Below are 9,694 nucleotides of genomic sequence, written 5' to 3'. Positions count from 1 at the left end.
CATCGGGACAACTTTTAAACAGATGTGGATCTTCCCAGAAATAGTGTTTTATATCACTGAAGAATTTCTTTCGTCTTTGGTACGATAATCCTTTTTCAAGGAATTCACAAACTAAGTAGTTTGCATAGTCTGCAAACCATGGGATTTCTTTATAATCTATCTTCAATAGATATTCATCAGGAAAGTTGTCTTGTATGGCCGATTCATTTAGAACTTCTAACTCAGGATTTTCAAGACGAGAAAGATGATCAGCGGCGAGATTTTCTGCTCCTCTTTTATCTCGGATTTCAATATCAAACTCTTGTAAGAGTAAGATCCAACGGATTAATCTTGGTTTAGCATCTTGTTTTGAAAATAGGTATCTAAGAGCAGAATGGTCGGTATAGACCACCGTTTTTGCTAGAACGAGATATGATCGAAATTTGTCAAAAGCAAAGACAATAGCAAGGAGTTCTTTTTCAGTAGTTGTATAGTTCGTTTGTGCTCCTTGTAATGTCTTACTAGCATAATATATAGGTTGAAATCGTTTTTCAATCCTTTGTCCTAAAACGGCTCCCATTGCAAAATCACTTGCATCGCACATTAGTTCAAATGGTAGATTCCAATTTGGTGTTATCATGATCGGCGCATTAGTGAGTTTCTCTTTAAGAATATTAAAAGATTTGATACACTCATCTGAAAAGATGAATGGCGCATCCTTTTCTAGGAGTTTATTCATAGGAGTGGCAATTTTAGAAAAATCTTTTATAAAACGTCGGTAAAAACCGGCATGCCCTAGAAAACTCCTAACTCCTCTAACATTGGTGGGATGTGGAAGTTTAGCAATTACATCTATTTTAGCTCTATCCACTTCAATTCCTTCTTTTGAAATTTTATGTCCAAGAACGATGCCTTCTTTAACCATGAAATGGCATTTCTCCCAATTAAGTACTAGATTTGATTTTTCGCATCTAATTAGCATTCGTTCCAGATTAACTAGACATGATTTAAATGTATCACCGAAGACTGAAAAGTCATCCATGAATACTTCCATGCATTCTTCTATCATGTCGTGAAAAATCGCCATCATACACCTTTGAAAGGTTGCAGGGGCGTTACAAAGTCCAAATGGCATGCGTTTGTAAGCAAAAGTACCATAAGGGCACGTGAAAGTGGTTTTCTCTTGATCTTCGAGTGCTATTGGAATTTGAAAATATCCGGAAAATCCATCTAGAAAACAATAGTAACTATTTCCGGCTAATCTTTCCAACATTTGATCAATGAAAGGTAAGGGAAAGTGATCTTTTCTGGTGGCGTCATTTAATTTTCTATAATCAATACATACACGCCATCCTGTTACAGTCCTAGTAGGAATAAGCTCATTTTTCTCATTTGTAATGACAGTCATGCCACCCTTCTTAGGTACGCATTGAACTGGGCTTACCCATGGACTATCAGAAATTGGATATATCAAACCTGCATCTAGCAGTTTAATAATCTCTTTCTTAACTACATCTTGTATATTAGGATTTAGTCTTCGTTGGCGTTGCACATACGTTTTATGACCTTCTTCCATAAGGATTTTATGTGTGCAATACGAAGGACTTATTCCATTAATATCATGAATCTTCCATGCAATGGCTGGTTTATGAGCTTTCAACACAGAAATGAGTTGTGATTTCTCATTTTCAGTAAGAGAAGACGATATTATTACAGGTAATTCAGATTCACCATGTAAATAAGCATATTCCAAATGGTTTGGAAGTGGCTTTAACTCTAATTTCGGAGGTTCTTCTATCGATGATTTATATCGATATCTGTCTTCTTCTTTTAGCATTTGAATTTCTTCTGTTGTTGGTTCATATCCATTAGCTATAAGTGTAGCTAACATTTCAGCTTCATCAATTGGTTCATTACCTTCTCCTAAAGAACATTCTCCTGTTCCTTGTAATTCTGGGAATTCTTTTAATAATTCTGCATGTGCATCTATAGTTTGAATATAATAACATGTATCATCTGCAGATTGTGGTTGTTGCATTGCTCTATCAACTGAAAAGGTAACACTCTCATCCTCTATACTTAGGGTCAGTTTCTTACCGAACACGTCTATCATTGCTTTAGCCGTGTTTAAGAATGGTCTTCCTAATATGAGAGGAACTTGAGAATCTTCTTCCATGTCCAAAACAACAAAATCTACTGGAAATACTAAAGTACCAACTTTAACTAGCATGTTCTCCATTATCCCTCTAGGATATTTTATTGATCTATCGGCTAGTTGTATGCTTATTCTTGTTGGTTTCAATTCTCCAAGGTCTAGTTTAGCGTATAGTGAATACGGCATTAAATTTATACTAGCACCTAAATCTGCCAATGCTTCTATTGAACTAAGACTACCCAGAAAACATGGAATTGTGAAACTTCCTGGATCAGATAGTTTTTCTGGTATCTTATTCAACAGCACTGCTGAACAATTAGCATTCATAGTAACAGCCGAGAGTTCTTCCATTTTCTTTCTATTTGAGATTAGATCTTTCAAGAATTTAGCATATCTTGGCATTCCTGAAATCACATCAATGAAAGGAGGATTTACATTTATCTGTTTAAACATATCCAAGAATTTGGATTGCTCGGCTTCAAGTTTTATCTGTTTAAACATATCCAAGAAGTGTTGGTTGGTATGGTTTAACATAAGGTTTATCCTTAACTGTGTTATCTTCATTAACCTTTTCAACTGCTGGTTCTTTTTCCTTATCTTGATCAGGTTGTGGTTCTTGTGGAGTAGGAATAGTTTCATCAGAAGTTACAGGTATTTCAGGTGGTTTAAGTGTTGTACCACTTCTTGTGGTAATGGCTTTAGCTGTTTCATTCCGGGGGTTAGCATTTGTATCACTAGGTAGACTTCCCGGTTTTCTTTCACCTATTAACCTTGCTAGGTTACTTACTTCTTGTTCCAGATTTTGAATAGAAGCTTGTTGATTTCTAAATGCTTGAGCATTTTGTTCATTAGTTTGTTTTTGAGATGTGAAAAACTGCGTTTGAGTTTCAACTAGCTTCGTCATCATATCTTCTAAATTCGGCTTTTTATCATCGGTTTGTTGTGGTGGTTTGTTTTGAAAATTCGGTCTTTGCTGATTGTAAGTATTATTGGATACTTGTTGATTGCTAGGACCTTGTTGGTTGTTGTATGGAATATTTCGGTTATAATTCTGGTTTTGATTGTAAATCGGTCTTGGCTGTTGATAATTATTCTGATAATTATTTCCAGGCCTTTGGTTTATGTATGAAATATTCTCTCTTTGTTCCATTGTTAATTCAATACTGAGACAATCTTTTGTCAAATGTGGTCCTCCACACTGCTCACAACTAATTCGTATTGAGTGAATATCTTTAGTCATCTTTTCCATTCGTCTCTCCACAGCATCTATCTTTGCGGAAATGGAATCTAAGTCATGGCTAGAATCGGCTCTAGCTGCTTTAGATGATCTAATGATGTCTTTTTCTTGGTGCCACTCATGTGAGTGGGAAGCAGTATTATCAATAATTTTGTAAGCATCAGTTTCGGTTTTCTTCATAATAGAACCACCAGCTGCTATATCTATGTCTTTTCTTGTAGTGATGTCGCATCCTTGGTAGAATATTTGTACTATTTGACAGGTGTCTAAACCATGTTGCGGACATCCTCTTAACAACTTTCCATATCTTGTCCACGCCTCATATAGAGTTTCATTTGGTTTCTGTGTGAACGTAACAATTTCTGCTTGAAGTCTTACGGCTTTAGATGCAGGAAAGAATTGTTTAAGAAATTTGTCAACTAAAACGTCCCATGTATCAATCGCCCCTTCAGGTAACGATTCCAACCAATCTTTGGCTTCTCCCTTTAAAGTCCAGGGAAATAACATGAGATATATCTGTTCATCCTCCACTTCTCGTATTTTAAATAGTGTGCAGATCCTATTAAAGATACGTAGATGTTCATTTGGATCTTCCTTCGGCGCACCACTAAATTGGCATTGATTAGTCACCATGTGTAGAATTTGTCCTTTGATTTCATAATCTGGCGCATTAATGTCTGGATGAGTAATTGCGTGACCTTGGCCAGTGCGTTTAGCTCTCATTCGGTCTTCCATACTTAAAGGTTCCAGATTCTCCATAATTGAATTTGTTGAATCGGTATCACTAGATGATTCTGATTTAATGGTTCGTTCCTCAACAATCTCTGTTTGAATGATTGGTGGCTCCGGAGGAAAATTTAGTGGTTCAGGATCTACGAACCGTTCCTGAATATTCTCCGGATTCTCAATTGTGAGGTCAGGTTCAAAAAATGGATTATCGGAAATTTGAACTGAAGTACTTGGTCGACTGGATGACGATTCTAAAGAAAAATCAACGGCGGTTATATTTGCTAAATGTCTTGATCTAGTTACAGGTGGTGAACGTACAAAAGGTGATGAACGTCTTGCTCGGTGCATTCACTGAATATCCTATTAGTTTTAAAAAGGAAAGAAAAATTATAATAAGTTATCCAATTAATAGACTTTTCTGATTTTGCCCACGTTTCGAATAGCCAAAAGATGCAGCAGAGGGGCAGGATTCGTTTGGTCTCAATATAATTGAGGACTGTTTGGCTCCAATAACCCGGTCCACGTACAAATCCAACTATTACTACGAACCAGAAAATTTTGATGTCTATCAATTTAACCACTCAAAATAAATTTTCGTAATTTTAAGAAATTTAGATAAGAAGTAGAATAAAAATCTATGTCCTAAAACTAGAATAGCGAGAAATAAGAGAGAAAAAGAGTTCGTCGCAAAAGGTCGAAAAAGAAAAAATGGTTGAAAAATAAAAGGTGACGGAAAAATAAAAGAAACTTATCAAAACTTAAAAATACTTAACTAACCTAACCTTATTACTACAACTAACTTAAAATTATAATCGCAAATTGAAATTACTAATTGGAATGATAATTGATACATAGTAAAAGTCGTCTAAAAATATTAAAGCTTACAGGAAAAACTAAATCCCAAATGGAAATAACTTAAAAAGAAACTAAAACTTAAAAAGGCATCGCAAAATTCTAAAGTACCTAAATCTTAGTCTAAAGAAAAAGCACTTAAGGAATTCTACGGCAAAGCCTAAAAATCTAGGAGTAAAAATAACTATAGCAAAAACTAAGTTTAAAACTAAATATGAGCTAAAAATACAAAAGTTATGCTACAACGATTAAAAAGGGACAAAATATAAAAATATATAAAAAGTTGTAAAAAGTACAATTTTTATAAAAATATTATTTTTATATTATTTATTTAATAAAACTACTAATTTTACAATTTAAGTAAACTAATTAATACTAAATAAAACAAATTAAATAAAAAGTAAATCTTAAAATAAAACTAATAATAATAATAATAATAATTAGGGTAAAATAATAATAATAATTAATTAATACCCGTAATTAATGCTGAATTAGGGTTTTTTGTCGCCTGTCAGAAAGGCTCCGCGAGTCGCGGTAATTAATGAAGAAAACCCCGCGAGTCACGGGGTTCAGAAATTCAATTCTGGAGCAGTTTGAAATTTTTACGCGTTTTTTTTTTATTTATTTTTTTTTTCTGTTTTCTATTTTTATATAAATAAAAGATATTTAATAAAATTTATATTATTATAAACTAAAATAAAGATAAAGAAACTTATAAAACTTAAATATTTAACAAAATCTTAAAAATGCTTATATTTTTGTTTTTTCTTTTTATATTTTTGAATAATTAAAACGTATTTTTACAAAAACGAATTTTAATAAAAGTTAACTAAAAATCTTTTTTTTTTATTATTATTATTAGCGTTGCGCTTCCGGCTTTTAAGAAGTTCCCCGGCAGCGGCGCCAAAAATACTTGATGTTATGCGAGGTGTATACGAAATAGTTTATATTTTACTAGGAAAAACTATTAAATACGATACAATTTTACACAAGATATTTATTTATTTATAGAATTGATATACTTAAACCTTGCTACAACACTTATAGGCAGTGTACCTAATCGTAAAGTAGTGTAGTTTTTAGTAAGTCCGGTTCGTTCCACAGGGAAATCTTTAAACAAAGCTCAACGCTATATTAGTTTACTTTTATAAAAATACAAATATATATATAAGTAATATTATTATTATAAAGGGGGGTTTTTACCATTTAATGACCGGTTTGTCGATTTTAAGACTTTAGTCGCAGTTAAAACCTAATGTAAAATATTAAATAAATACAAGACTTAAATTAAAGCGTAAAGTAAATAACGATAATGAAATTGCGAATAATAAAAGTGCGATAAAATAAAATTGCGATAATTAAAAAGTACGATAATTAAAAGTGCGATTAAATAAAATAACAATAAAAATGCGATAATTAGAAGTGCAATTAAATAAAGGAAATTAAATATGAAATAAAAGAATTATGCTTATTTAAACTTCCGTAATCATGATGTTTGACGTGTTGATTTTAGTTTTATGCCCATGGGTTAATTGTCCTTTGTCCTGGATTATTTAATATGTCCGTCTGGTTTTTGTCCATAACAGTCCATCAGTCATAAATATAAAGTGCGAGTGTCCTCATCAAATTATTCTTATACCCGAAGTTAAATATTCCAACTAATTGGGGATTCGAATTGTAACAAGGTTTTAATACTTTGTTTAATGAATACACCAGGTTATCGACTGCGTGTAAACCAAGGTTTTACTACTTTGTTAACAATTACACCAATTACCCTTGAATGTAATTTCACCCCTGTTTTAATTATTCTAGTGGCTATTAATCCATTCCCGTGTCCGGTTAAATGAACGATTATTCGTACATATAAATACCCCGCCCATCGCGTCCGATCGAGTGTATATGGTAATTTATAGGGACGCCCAATTGTAAATCTTTATATTAACATTAACAAACTTTCATTTAGTTAAACAAATATAAAGCCCATTAATAGCCCATAGTCTAATTTCCACAAGTGTCGTTCTTTTGTCCAAACCCCAATTATGGTACAAAGCCCAATTACCCAATTTTAGTAATTAGCCCAACATCATGATTACTTCGTTTTAAATAAGCATAATAATAACTTAGCTACGAGACATTAATGTAAAAAGGTTGAACATAACTTACAATGATTAAAAATAGCGTAGCGTTACACGGACAGAATTTCGACTTACACCCTTACAATATTCGCTAACATACCCTTATTATTAGAATTATAATTAAAATTAAAATTAAAATATAAATTATATATATATATATATCGTATATATGAGAGAAGAGAGAAAATAGATTGATAAAAATGATCAGAATTCGATTTGCTTTATAGCCAGAGTCGATTTTTGGGGCTCCGCGACTCGCGGCAAAATCCTCCTCAAACTCCGCGAGTCGCGGAGAATGTATTTACAGCTCACACCCTTGGAGTCTTTCTCTGCCGACGGTTTTATAATATATATATATATATATATATATATATATATATATATATATATATATATATATATATATATATATATATATATATATATATATATATATATATATATATATATATATATATATATAATTAATATAATTAATTATATATTATATTATATTTATATACATAGTTAACTTGTAATTTTTAGTCCGTTGCGTCAAGCGTTAAGAGTTGACTCTGGTCCCGGTTCCGGATTTTCGAACGTCCTTGCGTACAATTTAATATCTTGTACTTTGCGTTTTGAATCTTGTACTCTTGTAATTTCGAGACGTTTCTTATCAATAATTGGAACCTTTTTGATTGTCTTTTGTACTTTTGAGCTTTTTGGTCGTTTGCGTCTTCAATTCGTCGAATCTGTCTTTTATCTTCACCTTTTATTATTTAAACGAATATCACTTGTAAATAGAACAATTGCAACTAAAAGCTTGTCTTTCTTGAGGAATAATGCTATGAAATATATGTTCGTTTTTAGCATTATCAATCTTCATACACCGTTTCCCGTCTACTAAACTCGTGAGGATATATAGAATCCATATGAGAAGGGATTCCTCAAGTGGTTCCTTTATATCAAGTTCGTCACCATCTACGATTTCAGATGATTCCACCACTTCAATCTCTGGAATAAAAACTTCATCATTATCAATATCCCATGAATACAAAATTGTATCCCAGGATTCTTCTTCATCAATATCCGACTTAAGCATTTCAAATGTGGACATAACTGGGGTGGTAGGTGGTATAATAATGGTAGGCTCAACACTCTCCACCTCGGGTATATGCGTATTACCCCTCGAATCAGCTAGTGAATTAGCCGGAAAAGTGTCCGGCTCCCTTTCTTCAATTTGCCAGAGTAGACTGCTCATGGTCCTCTGTAAACGCTCAATGGATTCTTATTGGCCCGCTAGTGTTTCTTGCAAATTTTGGCTCCGTTCAGTCTCGTTTTTCATGAAGTCTAAAATTACATTTTCCAAATTCGACTGACTCTCCTCTTCTTGTTGAACTTGAAAGTGTTGTTGAGATGAATCCCAGGATGAGTTACCATCTTCATAATAATCCCATGGTTGGTCCATAGGGTCACAATGATACATAAGATTATCATCACACTCCTCAGTCATATAGTAACCTCCATAAGTCTCACAAACACCTCTTGGTTCAACCCTAGCTTCCGAAGAACCCATACACCAATCATCATTCATACCCATGAAAACAGATAATTCACCCGATTTTTGGACATCATACATGGCTTCCGAAATCATATAATCATACACAGCCATATTATACCTGTAACCTAGCTGCAATCACACCACAAAAGAAAAACAAAACAAACAAAAATAAAGTAGGTAACTTTCGTGAAAATAACTTCCCACGAAAGGATCGAATAACTTAAAGTCTATTAAAATCTTTTAAACAAAACCGCTCCCCGGCAGCGGTGCCAAAAAGTTGATGTGATAAAACCGACCTTTAAATTTTACAACTAAACTAACTAATAAATATTATCAGACTACGGGCAACTGGTCCCGATCGTGCAGCAATAGATACTGGCAAGTCAATTCGTTCCATAGGGAGAAGTGTATTCAAGAATTTAATGACAATTAATTATACTTTTAAGTGGGTTTTAATTGGTTTTTGGTTTTGGATATAATTAACTAAAATAATAATAAAAATTACAATAAATAAAAATATAAGAAAGTGTATTTACTTAGATTTCGTCCCCTCGTTGATATGAATCATAGACAATTCATAATCAATTTACTATGTATTGTTGTTAAGTCCGATTACAATATTATATAGTATATAACTTCGTGATAACCTCTCAATTTCATAAAGTCTTGATTTACTAAGATTGAACTTAACTTTCGCTAATCTCTTCTTAACAAAGCAAACTATACCCGATCATTCGAATTGTGATTCAACCTAGTTTTAACTTTCATTAAAACTTAAACTAAAATGGTTTCCCTTCTTATAATTTCATGACTATATAAATCTTAATACCACCAAATCACCAAATCTGTATTCTTATATTTTTGTCAGGAATATAATACTACGTTTTGTCTAGATCACAAATAGTGTTGAAGCATATTTTATATTACCAATTTAACTTTCGCTAAATGATTCAATAAACTATGTGACGAGGATTAAGTATTAAATTTACATAATAATGGATATTTTGATTGAACACAATATCTAAAATGACTAAAATAACAATTGTAATACTTAAAATGTTGACTTT

Source organism: Rutidosis leptorrhynchoides, chromosome 11 (genome assembly GCF_046630445.1).
Source record: "Rutidosis leptorrhynchoides isolate AG116_Rl617_1_P2 chromosome 11, CSIRO_AGI_Rlap_v1, whole genome shotgun sequence".
Classification (NCBI taxonomy): Eukaryota; Viridiplantae; Streptophyta; class Magnoliopsida; order Asterales; family Asteraceae; genus Rutidosis; species Rutidosis leptorrhynchoides.
The sequence above is the reverse complement of the archived record's forward strand: the minus strand, read 5'-3'. Positions refer to the sequence as shown.